We start from the raw sequence: 17,939 nt of genomic DNA on the forward strand, positions 1-17,939 counted from the left end.
ATACGGATTATTTGTTTGCCTTGAAAGGTTGTGAATAAAATAATTGCCATGTCATGCTATTGTAAATTTTATTGAATTGGTGGATTATATATTAATTAATCACTGCAATAGGGGGTTTCTGTGGACCAACCTTTTAGAGGGGCACGGTAAACCCCATTATATTCTTACCTCGAACGAAGAGGTGCGTGGGTATCTCCTGGGGTAAAGCTTAGGGTTCACTTCACGCCAAACCACCACGTGAGGGGGAACTCAGCCAACGTTAAGGAACGACTATGTTTTCAAAATAAAAACATGATTTATGCTTACATAACTTTTTAACAGCCTTGGCAGATTGGGTTGGGATAGCCCCAGGTCAAGGTATCCCTGACAACCGAGTATGAGAATGATTTTGGCACAAGCCAAAGTTTTAAGAAAGTCATAGGCCATGTTATTTATTTTGGCAAAAAAGTAATGGTTTTATATGAGTTGAAATAAGTTTTAATATTATGAATTATATTTCTTTGCATGGTGAAAATAGAATTAAACGGTTTTTCGCAGCTCCCTTATTTGTTTATCCATGAAATGAATCTGTAATTTCTCGCATATGGGGCGAGTTATGATTTGTGCATGATTTTAAATATTATATGGTTTCGCTGGAGCTTGCTAAATTTTATTGATTTGATTCGAAAATGATTATTAATATATTTTGATGCGAAAAATTTTATTATCTCGATTATTTATACTTTATAAGAAATTCTCGATTTTTACATAAGGCACAAATCCCCATTTGAAACGAATTGCTTTTATAATCCTGCATTTTTATATTCAATTGATCTGCCATTTACTTGTTTCCCATCTATGCCCTACTTGCTGAGTCGATGATTATAACTGAGTCTATGTGACTCACACCCCTTTATTTCTTCTTTTGCAGATAGGGATCAGCCTAGCGTGTAGTCAGTGACGCATTCGGACTACTATGAATAGGTAAAGGCATCTCCTAGCATTTTATCCCGAGTCGCTCCGCTGTTAGAGGTCAAGTCGTAGCATTTTATTTATTAAGTTGTAAATGAATTCTAAATTTTTATATAAGCATTAATTTGGAGATAATTGATTTTAATGCATATACTTACGAATAAAAGGAAAAAAGTTTGTATTGAATTTTATATTTATGGTTCAATTTAGTATATGAAAGTATCAATATTACATGGTGATTAAATGTAGTGGATTAACAAGCAAATTTTAGACAGGCTTGTTCAAGACTTGGTAGGTCTTTTCCAAAAGTCTTGGACGCCAGCAGCGACAGGGGAGAGGTCGTTGTAGTTACATTTGAGGGGAGTAAGATAAGGAAAGAATTTTAGAAACTGAGATAAAGAGATAAGGCAGGACACGCAGTCCCCATTTCAAAATTTTCAAGAACATACATTCAACCATAACATAATCATATTGGGCCTAAGTCCATAATCATCCACATATATTCATCAATATGAATAAAATTTAAAGACATGTATCATTCAAATTGTTAATCATATGAGGCATTCGAGATTAGGAATTTTCAACATTTGAATTTTACAAATTTCAAATTTTCAGGTAACCATTTATGCAATGACCACTCCCCGGTCGCTGCCGACGTCCAAGACTTCCGAAAAAGACCTGCCAAGTCTCGAACAAGCCTGTCTAGATTTTGCTCGTTAATCCACTACATTCAATCACCATATAATTTTGATACTTTCATATACTAACTTGAACCATAAATATAAAAATCAATACAAACTTTTTTCTTTTTATTCGTAAGTATATGTATTAAAATCTATAATCTCCAAATTAATGCTTATATAAAAATTTAGAATTTGTTTACAACTTAATAAATAAAATGCTACGACTTGACCTTTAACAGCGGAGCGACTCGGAATAAAATGCTAGGAGATGCCTTTACCTATTCACAGTGGACCGAATGCGTCACTGACTACATGCTAGGCTGATCCCTATCTGCAAAAAGGGAAATAAAAAGGGTGTGAGTCTCATCGACTCAGTGATAATCATCGACTCAGCGAGTAGGGCGTAGATGGGAAACAAGCAAATGGCAGATAAGTTGAATACAAAAATGCAAGATTATAAAAGTAATTCGTTTTAAATGAGAGTTTGTGCCTTATATAAAAATCGAGAATTTCTTATATAGTATAAATAATCGAGACAATAAAATTTTTCGCATCAAAATATATTAATAATCATTTTCGAATCAAATCAATAAAGTTTAGCAAGCTCCCGCGAAACCAAATAATATTTAAAATCATGCACAAATCATAACTCGCTCCATATGCGAGAAATTACTGATTCATTTCATAGATAAACAAATAGGGAAGCTGAGAAAAACCGTTCAATTCTATTTTCACCATGCAAAGAAGTATAATTCATAATATTAAAACTTATTTCAACTCATATAAAACCATTATATTTTTGTAAAAAATAAACAACATGGCTTATGACTTTCTTAAAAACTTGGCTTGTGCCAAAATCATTCTCATACTCGGTTGTCAGGGATGCCTTGGCCTGGGGCTATCCCAACCGAATCTGCCAAGGCTGTTAAAAAGTAATGTACGCATAAATCATATTTTTATTTTGAAAACATAGCCATTCCTTGGCGTTAGCGGAGTTCATCATCACGAGGTGGTTCGACGTGATGTGAACTCTAACCATACCTCAGGAGATACCCTACGCGCCTCTCCGATCGAGGTACATATATAACTGGATTCCGTGCCCTTCTAATAGGCTGGTCCACAGAATCCGCCCACTGCAACAAGCTAAACCCACCATACAATAAAATTTGCAATAGCATGACATGACAATTATTTCACAATCCAGCCTCTTAAGGCTAAATACACAGTTCATATATTTCAACACAAATACCAATTCAACCATTCATGCAAATATTATCACAAGCCATTCGATTCAAAATACAATTTATAACACAACAAGTAGCAATCTCCAATTACTCTTGAATTTCTTGGTTAAAATGAAATCACCTTTTAAAAGAATTCAAATTTGATCTTCAAGGGGATATTTTAAATCTTTCTCAAAATATCGGTCCCCACATCACGTTAAAACTCTCTTTTCGTAAAATGCTCATTGTAAATATTTGCATGATAATTTGTATCAAAATAGCATGGTGAATATGTAATAAATTTCATGAATGCACACCACACAAACAATAAAGCACAATTTCCTTTGATATAAATCTTTTCGAAAAGCTTGTTTCCCGATTTAAAACATTTACGTCTAATATATATATATATATATATATATATATATATATTTCAAATGATTTCTAAAAATAACTTACACCCACAATTCCTTAAAATTCTATCAACGCATGCTTTCCATAAATTTTGCACTTCACGTAAAATATACGTACATGTATATATATACAAAATTCTTTAAAATTGACACCTCTTACTCACCTCATAATAGTGGGATATTACTTCACTATTGATTCGTACGCGTATAATTATTCTTATTTGTCGGTCACATACTTTGTTCGGCACGCCTCCACGACAACTTTCCTAGCAACAATTTAAACTTAGTATACTTAATCACACATTTATATGGGTAACAACTTAATTAAAAATTCCTTAAGCAACTTGCATATTTTTCATCCAAAATATGCACAATATTAAACTACCCATAAATCTTAAAATATAAAATTAACTTACCATTGGGCCTTCTCTATGGGCTTCTCCATTTTTCCTATTTGGGCCAAACCTATTTATTTTTTTATTTTCTATTGGGCCATGCCCACTTATTTTTTATTGGGTCATGCCCATTTATTTTCTATTTGGGTCATGCCCATTTTTATTTTCTATTTCTTTTCTTTTTTTTTTCTTTCTTTTTTTCTCTCTTTCACCGGCACTCCCTTCACCACCATGTCTTCCTCTCTTCACCACCGTGGCTTCCTCTCCTCCTTGGGTCGTTTTCTTCCTCCTCCGGTGGCAGCACTTTCAGCTCTCTTTTCCTCAAAAATTTGGCAGCACCAAGCTGCTTTTTCTCTAATAAATTGGCAGCACATTGTTGTCCAATTTTTCTGCACAAATTGGCAGTAAACAGCTCCAATTTTTTTGCAGCAAACAACTCCAATTTTTTCTGCACAAACAGCTCCAATTTTTCTGTACAAACAACTCCAATTTTTCTACACAATTTTTCTACACAAATTGGTAGCAAATAGCTCCAATTTTTTTGCACAAATTGGCAGCACTTTGCTGCCCTTTAATGGCAGCAAAACCTCTAAAATTTCCAGCTGCAAATTCATACAATTTCAGCAGCAACAACCTTGAATTTTCAGCACCAAAATCAGCCATAAAAACCTCAAAAATTCCAACAATTAACTAAAAAAAAATCAGCTTTCTTACCTCAAAAATTTCAGCTTTTTCTTCCTCCAAAAATTGCAGCAAAAAGCTTTCTTTTCCTCCCTCAAATTGTAACAAAACTATGCCAAAAAAAGAGCAGAATTTTCATTCCTTTTTCTCTTCCTCTCCCACGATTTTTCTCTCCCTTTTTCTCTTCATTTCTTTCTTCCTCTCTCAACCGACTTCCTCTCCTTTTCTTTATTCTTTTGTTCAACCTTTTGGTCCTTTCTTTCCTCTTCATAGCCGACTTCTCCTTTCTTTCCTCTCACATGGCCGGTCCCACCATCTTTTCTACATTATTCTCTTTATTTTCTTTGTTTCTTTGTGTCTTTGTTCCCTTAATTTTTTTGTATGGTCGACCATTGAATTTAGAATTCTTGGGTTTGACTTTTCTTCATTCCCATCCATACCACATCATTCCTATTCTTTTTATTTCCTTATTATTTTATTATTTATTTATTTTATTCTCTCCAAATAATGCAATTTACATGTAATTCCTCAACTTTATTTTATTTGTTACTCAATCTTCCAATTTTCGTATCTTAAAATTTGATCATTCCGACACATTTAAAAATTCTAATTTTCTTCTATCTTCCTTTTCTTACATGTGTATAATCAAAATATCGAGATCGCATTTCAACGCGGTGTCACCATAATATTTAAATATTTACTTACCGGCGTTAGCTCGATTTAATAAAATCACGCTGTCACAATTATTGTCGTTTTCCTTCAAAATTCTTTTTTACTTCTTCTCCCCCACTTAAATTAGTCATATTCCATTTTTCATGACTAATGCCGATAACATATAAAATATTAATATTTTAATATTATTTTATTGAATAAAATATTATTTTATTTCAAAAATTTTCACTTGCCTTCTTTGGTCCCAAAACGCATTATTACATCTCAGTTTACTTTCGAATCATCCTTTAGCTTACTAATTCATCTCCAACAAAAATATTATTATTTAATTGTTGTTTCTGCACGCGCGAAGCATTTTATTCTTGAACGTTCCTTTCATCCTTTGTCGCTCTTTAGCACGTCAATTCGCATCAAACGATCATTCGTTTGATCAATAAGGTCTTATTTGTGTCCAACAAGGGTGCGGGCTATTACAATTTAATTCTATATATATGGAAACTTCTTTCATATATGGTAAGTATTACTAATCAAAATTAGTAATTTATCCATTCCTAATCTTCTCAAGATTAGAATTAAATTTTTTTATCACAAATTACAAATTAAAACAATTTTAATTCGTGCTCCTAAATATTTTGCACAACCTATTATTAATCTCATTAAATTAAAGATTGAATATGTCACGACCCGGAACTCCCATCGAGCCCGTGACAACCGTCGCGACGTCTCAATTTACATTCATTACCCAGAATGTCAACCGAGACCCCGCAAGGCTTTAATATCAGCTTCTCATTTCCCCTGTGGGTAGCTGTTTCCAAATATCACATTTTAAAAGATTTTAAACTGTTTCCAACTTAAACAAATGAAATAATAATTTCCGTCTCACAGGGGTATTTTTGTCATTTATCCCAAAAATCTCAAAAATCATCTAAAAATATAGTATGTAAGTGGAAAACACATATTTCTTAATCAAAAATAATTTTGGATGTCTAAAACATTCGTTTAAAATGGAATTATGACTGTTATAATAAAATAAAAATATTCAATAAAATATTCAATTTTCACATAAAACGATATTTTAAGAACACTGCATAAATAATTTTTATAGCGTAAAAGCAAAATAAATTCTTACATACCGTAATACAGATAACCAAAGTATAGAATTTAATTTACAGTGACACGTGGGCCCACGAATGACCAAAAGTATCAAAAGAAATGAACCTACAGTCTTTGGATGTGGCAAGTTCAACTGTAATCCTTGCCGATATCAGTTATCTACAATCTATTCTGAACCTGAAATGGGTGGAAATGAGGGTGGTGAGATTATAAAATCCCAGTGAGTAAACAAACATCACTCAAAATATCTAAAGTCGAGTAAAAGGAGACTATTAAAACATTTCATCAAACTGTAATTTATCATCTTTCAACTTATTTCAACCAAATGAAATCAATTTATTTAAAGCAAGTAATCAGTATGGCTTATGAATTTCTTAAAAAACTTGGCTCATGCCAAAAATTATTATCATACTCAGTTATTTGGGATACCTTGGCCGAGGGCTATCCCAACTGAGTCCGCCAAGGCTATTAGAAAGTCATGTTTTTATTTTGAAAACATAGCCATTCCTTGACGTTGGCCGAGTTCCCCTTCACGTGGTGGTTTGGCGTGAAGTGAACTCTAAAAGTTATACCTCAGGAGTTACCCTACTCGCCTCTCCAACCGAGGTAAAAATATAACAGGATTCCGTGCCTGTCACGACCCGGTACTCCCCTCGAGCCCTTGACAACCGCCGCGGTGTCCCGGTAGACACTTATTGCCCGGAATGTCAACCCGAAACCCCGCAAGGCTTTACTATCAGTTTCTCTGTTCCCTTGTGAGCAACCATTGTCAAATACCGTGTTCTAAAATATTTTAAGCTGTTTCCAACTTTAAACAAATAAAATATTAATTTTTCGTCTCACAAGGGTATTTTGGTCATTTTTCTCAAAAATCTTAAAATTGGCTAAAACGTAATGTACAAGTACAAAACACACAATTCATATTCAAAATGAGTTTAAAAGTCTAAAATCTTCATTTAAAACGAAATTATGGTTATTTGAATATAATAAGAAAATAAAAGAAATATTAAGTAAAATATTCTATTTTCTTATAAAACAATATTTATAGAGTTATACGTGAATAATTTTTATAACGTAAAAGCTAAATAAATTTATACATACTTAAATACAGTAAGCCAAAATATTTAATTTAATTTACAATAACAAGAGTGCCCCCGAATAAACAAAAGTAAAGAGGACTTTGAACCTACGGTTTGGAAAATGCAGATCCCACTGTAGTCCTCGATGAGATCAGCTATCTACAGTCTATATTGAACCTGAAATGGGTGGAAAGGAGGGTGGTGAGATTATAAAATCTCAATGAGTAAACAAACATCATCCTAAACATCTAGAGTTGAGTACATGGAGACAATAAAGTAAATCATCATAAACTGTGTTATAGCATTAGAACACATTTTATTCGAAACACGTAAAGAGGCTTATGAATCTCATAAAAATCTAGGCTTGTGCCATAAATCCATTCTCGGGGACACCTTGGCCGAGGCATCCTACCGAGACCGCCAAGGCTATTAAAATTCACATTTCACATAAATCATGTTTTTGTTTTGAAAACATAGCCGTTCCTTGGCGTTGGCTGAGTTCCCCCTCACGTGGTGGTTTAGCGTGAAGTGAACCCTAAACTTTACCCCAGGAGATACCCTACGCGCCTCTCCGTTCGAGGTAAGAATATAATGGGGTTTACCGTGCCCCTCTAAAAGGCTGGTCCACAGAAACCCCCTACTGCAGTGATTAATTAATATATAATCCACCATATAATAAAACTCAATAACATGATATGGCAATTTTGTAATTCGTAGTTTTTTTCAAGGTAACCAAACAATTCGCATTTCAATACAATTGCCAACTAGCCAATCATGCTCGATTTATCATAAGCCAGTTAATTTAAACAATCAAATTGCCACAATTAACAGTCTCCGTGTACTCTATTTTTCAAAATCACTATTAATTTCAAAACAATTTATAATTTAATTTCATTGAAACTCACTTATTCATAAAACATGAAAATTTATCTTTTTAAATTCCTTTTTCCATAGAATTCATGAAAGCATTTAAAAACCACCCTAGATAATTAAAATGACAGTAAGTTTACTCACTATGTCTAGAATGCAGACTTTCGAAGCACTCTGTCTACTGGTCCTCGGATGCAATTTCCTTGCCTTTATCGGAGGACTCACCACCTTGACACAATACAAAATCGAGAGTTTCACCAAGTTGGTACTAAATCAAAATTAAATTAATTTAGATTACCAATGCATGATATGGAATGCAAAATGCACTGGTAACTATTTAAACCCGGTATTGGCCTAATTCGTCTTATCACCCGATTAAATTCTTAACGGGTCCGTTTAAACTCCAATTTAATTCTTTTCAGTTTCTATACCTCAATTGCACCCAAATTAACTTAATGTCCCTCAGTGTGGTGCAAATTATCAGTCCCAACAGCAAATTACGAAAATACCCCTAGTGGGTAAAAATTCATATTTTTGCTCCGAAAATTCCCATTATTTTTCTAGGCTCTTAATTCATCATTCCTTAACCAATTCTCCTAGAATAAAATCAAACTCATCCTCACTCACTACATGGTAAATTCAGCCATTAATGGTTGGGGGAGAAAATAAATTCTTTTCTTGTTGTTTTGTTTCTAAATATGCTAAACTAACTAAAAACACTAACATAAATTAAAATCAAATAAATCCAACAACTTTCTCTCTCCTAACCCATTTTTCCAGAATTTAATTCATCATGAAAACATGTAATTTAATCATGGAAAATAAAGAGAAATGCTTGGGAATAAGAAAACTCAAGCTTAATAGAAAAAACTCACCTTTTTCACTTAATTTCCTTGAAAATTCACACTTTTTCTTTGATTTTCTCTCTCTAGGGTTTTGTTTTTGTTTTCTCTCTCTTCTTGCTGGTTTGGCCGGCCATGGGGTGGAAGATGGGCTGATTTTGTGCCTTTTAAAAAGGAAAATAATAAATTAATAAAGGCATGACACATGGCATCATGTCATTGGCCCGTTTTTAAAATTTTAAAAATTTAAACATTTTATCTCCACCACATGTTTAGTCAAGGGTCAAAGATGAAGACAAGGAAGACCATGTGCTGGAAAAAATATCCTGGTGGTGGAAAATTACAATTTTGCCCCTGAGGTGGCAAAATTACCATTTTACCCCTATACTCCAAATTATACCGAAATTAAAATTTTTCACTTCTAAACCTCAAATCATACTTCAATAAGTCAAATTATACTCTAATAAGTCAAATGGGGTCAAAAAATCTTTTCCAAAATTCCCATTTTGTCCCCAGGTGGCAAATGACCATTTTGCCCCTAGTTAGTGAAAATTCCGATTTGACTCCAAATTGATCCTCAAACTCCAAATTACCATTTTAAGTCATCCATGAACTATGAAACTCTTAATCTCACCTTAAAATTCCTATTTGATCTAGTTCGAGGATTAAATAAACTTTGTTGTACCTCTAAGTACAATACCGACTTTTGTAAATTTTTCGGGACTCTCCTAGCATGCAATCATGCTATCATCACATGTATGTCATGAATAGTATTTTATAAGGTCGGGCTTTACAGTGCCCCTCTAATAGGCTAGTCCACAGAATCCAGCCCACTGCAGCAGGTCAAACCCACCATACAATAAAATTTTGACAGCATGACAGGGCTAATATATTACTACCCAGCCTGCAAGGGTAAAATAAAGAAATTCATATAATTCATAAAAACACAGCCCAGCCAGTCATGCCAATACAATAACATAAGCCATTAATTCAATTTTAAATTTACAACATATCAGTGGTCTCCAATTACTCTATTTTCAAAATCGTTATTTCGTTTCAAGACAATTTATAAAAAATTTACCATTTGAACTCATTTTCATAAAATTCACCAAAACCGAATAAAAACATACTTTAGATAATTAAAATGATGGTAAGGTTACTCACCGTGTCTAGAGTGAGGATTTTCGAAATACTCAGACTATTGGTCCTCGGGTGCAATTCCCTTGCCTTTATCAGAGGACTCACCACCTTGACATAGTACAAAATCGAGAAATTCACCACATTGGTACTAAATTGAAATTAAACTAATTTAGACTACTAATGCTTGATATGGAATGCAAAAATGTCTAAATTTTTGCCTAAATGCGGTGTTAGCCTATTTCGGTCTTTTACCAGATAAATTGATATACGTGTCCGTTTAAACTCCAAATTAATTTTTTTCAGTTTCTACACCTCAATTGCACCCAAATTGACTTAATGTCCCTCAGTGTGGTGCAAATTATCAGTCCCGATAACAAATTATGAAAATACCCCTAGTGGGTAAAAATTTGTATTTTTGCTCCGAAAATATCCATTATTTTTCTAGGCTCATAATTCATCATTATTCATCATAATTCCTCAAATAACCATCAAGATCAGCAGCCAATATTCCCCTAGAAAATTCAGCATAATGGGTTTCAATGGGAGAAAATTATATTTCTAGCTTATTTTTGCTATATTTCAATATAACTTAACTAAAATCACTTAATTCAATTAAAATCAACCAAAAATCAAGCTCAAAACTCATCCATGGAGGTTTGGCCAGCATGGGTGTCCATACCCACTTTCTAATTTTGCATGGAAATGAGAAAAAAATGCATGGGTAGTGAAAATCACAAGGAAAATCAATGAAATTTACCTTTTTAATGCTTGATTTCTTGATTTCTCTTGATTTTCTCCAAATTTTTCAGGTAGGATTCTTGTTTTTTTTTTTCCCTTTTGTCCCCTGGTTTGGACAGCTGAAGAAGATGAGAATTCCGGAATTTTTACCTTTTTAAAGGCTAAAATAATATAATATTATTTTATTCATTTTTTTAATGTTTTATTAATTCCTTAAATTCTAGCCATCCATTTATTTCCAAATTTTCACCATACACTTGTCCCACATATCCATAGCTTAGGTAAAATTCTCAGACTTATCCAAAGTCTGGGTGGAGTAATTTTTGAAATTTACACTTTTACCCCCGTAAAAGTCAAAAATTACATTTTTTGCCCCAAAAATTGAAAAATTACCCATAGACATATTTTTCATCCCTTATACTCATACCATTCTCCAATTTGTCAAATTTGATCTAAATTCTCTCAAAATCTCAAATTTTGTCCGCGGGTGGTAAAATTACGATTTTGCCCCTACACTCTAGAAATCACTGGAATTAAACTTTTTCACTGCCAAACCCTCAAATTATACTCCAATACTCAAGTGGGGCTAAAAAATTCTTTTCTAAAAATTCCCATTGTGTCCTTGGGTGGCAAATGACCATTTTGCCCCTAGACAGTAAAAATTCTAGTTTGACTTCAAATTGATCCTCGAACTCCAAATCACCATATTAAACCATTCTGGGACTTTAATATTCTTAATTTCATTTTAAATTCTCTATTTGATCTAGTTCGAGACTTAAATTAACTTAATTGTACCATTTGGTACATTGTCGTCTTTTAACGATTTTTCTTTCAGGGCTTTCCAAGTATGCAAGCATATTGTTAATCATATGAATGACATGGAAAGTATTTTATAAGATCGGGCTTGACAGAATATCTATTATTACCTAATCTTATTAGGCAATATCTTAGACAATTTAATTTTTAAATTTAATGTCAAATTAGAATTATCATATTATAAGAAGTCAATTCAAAACAAAATTTATCCACAACTATTTAGACTTCCACTACTACCAGGAATCTAATTCCTAAATTAATGTAGTCTTAAATTATTTAAATTTTGACACCCTTAAATTAAGGAATCACATTCCATAATTTATTAAATAAATTATCAATATTTATGGAACATATTCCATAACTATTTAATTGGCTAATGAAGATATTTTAACTTCCATAATTTTAAAAATCACATTTCTTTATTTGTGGATGTTAATGCATCGTCTTTGACATCCTTAATTTTAGGAATCATATTCCTAAAATTAAATATTAAAAAAATCAGCATAATTATGGAAGTAATTCCATAACTTATCCTCAGCCAATTAACTAATTGAATTGATCATTTATTGGTGTAAAATTTCGACAAATTCTATGTTTTAACCAAGACAGTGTCCTGCTGCAGACAGTAGCAGACATGTCCTAATTACGTGGCATTATTGTGGTGTATCTTTAAAACTTTAATTCCAATAAGATTTATCTTGATAGGTAACTCATTGAACTATTTCAGAATAAATTTTCATGATTTTAGGAGATGATTTGGCCATTTAAAAAATTCAAAAACCTTGACCTTTATCTGCAGGTGGCAGAAACAGTTTTTGAGTTCTTTTGAATTTCTTTGTGACTGAAACTTAGGAATTTTGTAAAGCCCGACCTTATAAAATACTATTCATGACGTACATGTGATGATAGCATGATTGTATGCTAAGAGAGTCTCGAAAAATTTACAACAGTCGGTATTGTACCTAGAGGTACAACAAAGTTGATTTAATCCTCGAACTAGATCAAATAGGAATTTTAAGGTGAGATTAAGATTGTCACAGTCCAAGGATGACTCAAAATGGTAATTCAGAGTTTGAGGATCAATTTGGAGTCGAATCAAAATTTTCACTATCTAGGGGCAAAATGGTCATTTGCCACCTGAGGATAAAATGGGAATTTTAGAAAAGATTTTTTTGACCCCATTTGACTTATTGGAGTATGATTTGAGGTTTAGAAGTGAAAAATTTTAATTTCGATATAATTTGGAGTAAAAGGGTAAAATGGTAATTTTGCCACCCCAAGGGCAAAATTATAATTTTTCACCATAAGGACATTTTTTCCAGCACATGGTCTTCTTTTATCTTCATCTTTGACCCTTGACTAATCATGTGGTGGAGATAAAATGTTTAAATTTTTAAAATTTAAAAAATGGATCAATAAGAAAATGTCATGTGTCAAGCTTAGGATATTTTATTATTTAACTAAAAAATCAGCATAAATCAGCCCATTACTCTCCAAATATTCGGCCAAGCAAGGAAGAGAGAGAAAAAGAGGAAGAACAAACCCTAGGTGAGGAATTTCAAGAGAAAAAGTGTGAAAAATCAAGGAAAACAAGTGAAAAAGGTAGGATTTTTCAACTTAAGCTTGAAATCTATTTTTGTCACGACCCGGAACCTCCCTCAGGCCCATGACAATTGCCGCGACGTCTCGATTGACACTCATTATCCGGAATGCCAACCGGAACCCCGCAAGGCTTACATATCAGTTTCTTTCTTTTCCTGTGAGCAATCATTGTTAAATATCGAGTTTTTAGAGAATATATACTATTTTAGATAAAAAACAATCAAAATAAAATTTTCGCCACACAGGGTTATTTTGGTCATTTTTTTAAAAAAAATTTTGAAACTGGCTAAAACGTAATATACAAGTACAAAACACATAATTCATATTCAAAATGAGTTTAAAAGTCTAAAATCTTCATTTAAAATGAAATTACGATTATTTGAATATAATAAGAAAATAAAAGAAATATTAAGGGAAATATTCTATTTTCTTATAAAACAATATTTATAAAGTTATACGTGAATAATTTTTATAGAGTAAAAGCTAAATAAATTTATACATACTGAAATACAGTAAGCCAAAATATTTAATTTAATTTACAATAACAAGAGGGCCCCCGAATAAACAAAAGTAAAGAGGACTGTGAACCTACGGTTTGGAAAATGCAGATCCAATGATAGTCCTCGATGAGATCAGCTATCTACAATCTATACTGAACCTGAAATGGGTGGAAAGGAGTTGGGTGAGATTTTGCAATCCCAATGAGTAAACAAACATTATCATAAATATCTAAAGGCGAGTAAAATCGAGGCAAGTTTCAACAACAAATTTCAACCCATTTCATAATGTTTCCAATTTATTTCTTAAACCATAAAATATTTGTAATTTACCAAAATAGTTGTTAAGGCTTATGTATTTTATTAAAACAAGGCTCAAGCCAAAACTAATCCTCGGGGATACCTTGGCCGAGGTATCTAACCGAGTCCGCCAAGGGTGTTAAAATATTCACACGTGAAACACATTTTTTTTTTAAAAAACCAGTCGTTCCTTGGCGTTGGCCGAGTTACACATTCACGTGGGGGTTCGACGTGAAGTGAGCTCTAATGCTACCCCGGGAGTTACCCTCCTCGCCTCTACAACCGGAGTAACTATATAACTAGGTTTACCGTGCCCCTCTAACAGGCAGTCCACGAAAACCCGTCACTGCAGTGACTAACCCACCAATTTTAATAAAATTTCGACAGTATAACGTGGCTTTTATTTATTTATCCAGCCTGCATAGTAAAATCAACTTACATAAATTTCCCAAATGCACTCACAAAATATAGCCACATATACTCATTTCTCATAAGCCATTCCTAGGAAAATATATATTTTTTCAAGTCAGTTTGCAGCCTCCAATTACTCAATTTCATAATCAATACAATATATTTTTATTTATCACATTTATTCCTAAAACATCAAAAATCCCGTTTTCATTTCATAAAATACATAAAGGGCATTTAAAAATAAACTCTAGATAATTTACAATAATAATAAGTTTACTCACCATTTGTACAAACTAAAAGCTTTCTAAGCGCCCCGATCACTACTCGTCGGGTACGATTTCTTTGCCTTTTCCGGAAGGCTCTCCTCCTAGACACATTACAAAAATTTACACAATTCATCACATTGATGCTAAATCACTATATAATTAACTTAAATCCTATACTAATGCATGGTATGAAATGCAATAGCCTAAACCGGCTTAAATGCGGTATTAACCTATTTTTGGCACTTTGCCCAATAAATTGCTAACGCGCTCCATTTTAGTTCTAAATCATCCCATTCTCTCTCCAACATTTCTGACCATTAAATATCAGCCAATAACCTTCTAAAAACAACAAAATCAGCTCACTCCCTTCCTTGGAAAATTCGGCCAAAAATTGGACATTAACTCGGTTAATTTTTTACTTTGTTTTTCTATCACGTTTAATCGTTTTTCATCATTTCTCTTCATTTTCCTTAGAATAAAATCAATTCATCATCATTGTACAGCATTGAGCATCCAGCCAAGAGTGGGTATTGTGAAAATTTAATGATTTCTTGCCCAATTTAATTTCTAAACACATTTAACTAACTAAAACTATCAATTTAACTAAAAATCAAAACCTAAAAATTTCAATTTCTCTCCCCTAGAATTTCGTCCAGGCCTTGATATCACTTTTTGACCTCTCTCCTCAAGCATGCTAAATGGAAATAAAGGCATAGGAAAGGTAGAAATCAAGCTAAAATCGAAAAATCTTACCGTTAGACGCGTAAACGGTCGAAAACCGCGAATTTCCCTTTGAATTTTCTTGTTTCTCTTTGGTTTTTCTTTTTTTCTTCCTTTCCTCTCTATTTCCTCTCTTGTTCTTCCTTATGGCCGGCCAGCACTTAAAATGGGGTTTAAATGGGCTGACTTTTCATTAAAATAATATTATTTCATTAAAAAAAATGCCACGTGTCACTTTCCCATTGGCCCATTTTTAAAATTTCATCCATTTGTTTCCAAACTTTCACCATACACTTGTCTCACATATCCATAGCTTAGATAAAATTTTCAGACTTATCCAAAGTCTTGATGGAGTAATTTTTGAAATTTACACTTTTACCCCCGTAAAAGTCAAAAATTACATTTTTGCCCCAAAAATTGAAAAATTGCCCATAGACATATTTTTCATCCCTTATACTCATACCATTCTCCAATTTGTCAAAATTGATCTAAATTCTCTCAAAATCTCAAATTTTGTCTGTGGGTGGCAAAATTACGATTTTGCCCCTACACTCCAAAAATCACCAGAATTAAACTTTTTCACTTCCTATCATTAAATTATACTCCAAATAGTTAATCTTGGTCAAAATTTTCACTCCATGATCAAATTATTATCTTAGGTAGTAAAATAACGATTTTACCCTTGAATATCAAAATTTCTAATTTTACCCCAAATGAACCCTCGAACTCCGAACAATCATTTTTAGTCATTCCTGGACTATAAAATATTAAATTTCATCCTACAATTCCTATTTGAACTAGTTCGAGGTTAAATCAACTCAAGTGTACCATTAGGTATAATACCGAGTTTCGTCTATTCTTAGGTGCTTTTCCTAGCATAATAACATACTACTCAGTGCATGTATGTCATGACATGTATTTATAGGGTCGGGTTTTACAATTTTCCTTAAGCATTTCTCCTTATTTTTCATGCTCAAATTACATGTTTTTATGATGAATTGTTGGCTGATCAAAATGGGTTAGGAGAGAGAAAGTTGTTAGATTAATTTGATTTTAAGTTATGTTAGTTTTTTTAGTTAGTTTAGCATATTTAGAAACAAAACAACAAGAAAAGAATTTATTTTCTCCCACAACCATTAATGGCCGAATTTACCATGTATGAGTGAGGATGAGTTTGATTTTTATTCTAGGAGAATTGGTTAAGAAATGATGAATTATGAGCCTAGAAAAATAATGAGAATTTTTGGGGCAAAAATATGAATTTTTACCCATTAGGGGTATTTTTGTAATTTGCTATCGAGACTGATAATTTGCACCACATTGAGGGACATTAAGTCAATTTGGGTGCAATTGAGGTATAGAAACTGACCAAAATTAATTTGGGATTAAATTGGACGCGTTAGTAATTTAATCGGGTGATAAGACGAATTAGGCCAATACCGAGTTTAGATAGTTACCAGTGCATTTTTGCATTCCATATTATGCATTAATAGTCTAAATTAGTTTAATTTCAATTTAGTACCAATGTAGTGAATTTCTCAAATTTGTACTGTGTCAAGGTGGTGAGTCCTCCGATAAAGGCAAGGAAATTGCATCCGAGGACCAGTAGACAAAGTGCGTCAAAAGTCTGCATTCTAGACATTGTGAGTAAACTTACTGTCATTTTAATTATCTAGGGTGGTTTTTAGATGATTTCATGAATTCTATGGAAAAGGAAATTTAAAAAGGTAAATTTTCATGTTTTATGAATAAATGTGTTTCAAAGAAATTAAATTATAAATTGTTTTGAAATTAATAGTGATTTTGAAAAATAGAGTACACGGAGACTATTAATTGTGGCAATTTGATTGTTTAAATTGATTGGCTTATGATAAATCGGGTATGATTGGCTACTTGGCAATTGTATTGAAATGCGAATTGTTTGATTACCTTGAAAGACTGTGAATTACAAATTGCCATATCATGTTATGGTGGATTATATATATTAATTAATCACTGCAGTAGGGGGTTTCTGTGGACCAGCCTTTTAGAGGGGCACAGTAAACCCCATTATATTCTTACCTCGAACGGAGAGGCACATTGGGTATCTCCTGGGGTAAAGCTTAGGGTTCACTTCACGCCAAACCACCACGTAAGGGGGAACTCAGCCAACGCCAAGGAATGGCTATGTTTTCAAAACAAAAACATGATTTATGTGAAATGTGAATTTTAATAGCCTTGGCGGTCTCGGTCGGATGCCTCGGCCAAGGTGTCCCTGAGAATGGATTTATGGCATAAGTCTAGGTTTTATGAGATTCATAAGCATCTTTACGTATTTTAAATGAAATATATTCTAATGTTGAGACTCAGTTTACGATGATTTACTTTATTGTCTCCATGTACTCAACTTTATATATTTATGATGATGTCTGTTTACTCATTGGGATTTTATAATCTCACCACCCTCCTTTCCACCCATTTCAAGTTCAGTATAGACTGTAGATAGCTAATCTCATCGAGGACTACCGTTGGATCTGCATTTTCCAAA

The 17,939-nt window shown here is 32.9% G+C and overlaps 3 long non-coding RNA genes across 4 annotated transcripts in view; 1 reads left to right on the plus strand and 2 right to left on the minus strand.

The window, feature by feature from the left end:
* LOC148763634 (uncharacterized) overlaps positions 1–17,939 on the plus strand; it is a 53,343-nt gene that overhangs the window by 5,860 nt on the left and 29,544 nt on the right. The window lies entirely within an intron of this gene.
* LOC148763635 (uncharacterized) lies at positions 1,788–4,341 on the minus strand. Of its 2 annotated transcripts, XR_016025446.1 has the most exons (3): positions 3,687–4,152; positions 3,435–3,536; positions 1,788–1,965 (listed from the first exon to the last, which is right to left on the minus strand). It is a non-coding gene; the product is annotated as an uncharacterized LOC148763635 (long non-coding RNA). The 2 variants fall into 2 exon arrangements; XR_016025445.1 differs by having other exon boundaries at positions 3,435–4,341.
* LOC148763636 (uncharacterized) lies at positions 7,194–9,043 on the minus strand. Its single transcript, XR_016025086.1, has 3 exons — positions 8,956–9,043; positions 8,225–8,308; positions 7,194–7,387 (listed from the first exon to the last, which is right to left on the minus strand). It is a non-coding gene; the product is annotated as an uncharacterized LOC148763636 (long non-coding RNA).

This window comes from Theobroma cacao, chromosome 3, assembly GCF_053813885.1.
Source record: "Theobroma cacao isolate CCN51 chromosome 3, ASM5381388v1, whole genome shotgun sequence".
Classification (NCBI taxonomy): domain Eukaryota; kingdom Viridiplantae; phylum Streptophyta; class Magnoliopsida; order Malvales; family Malvaceae; genus Theobroma; species Theobroma cacao.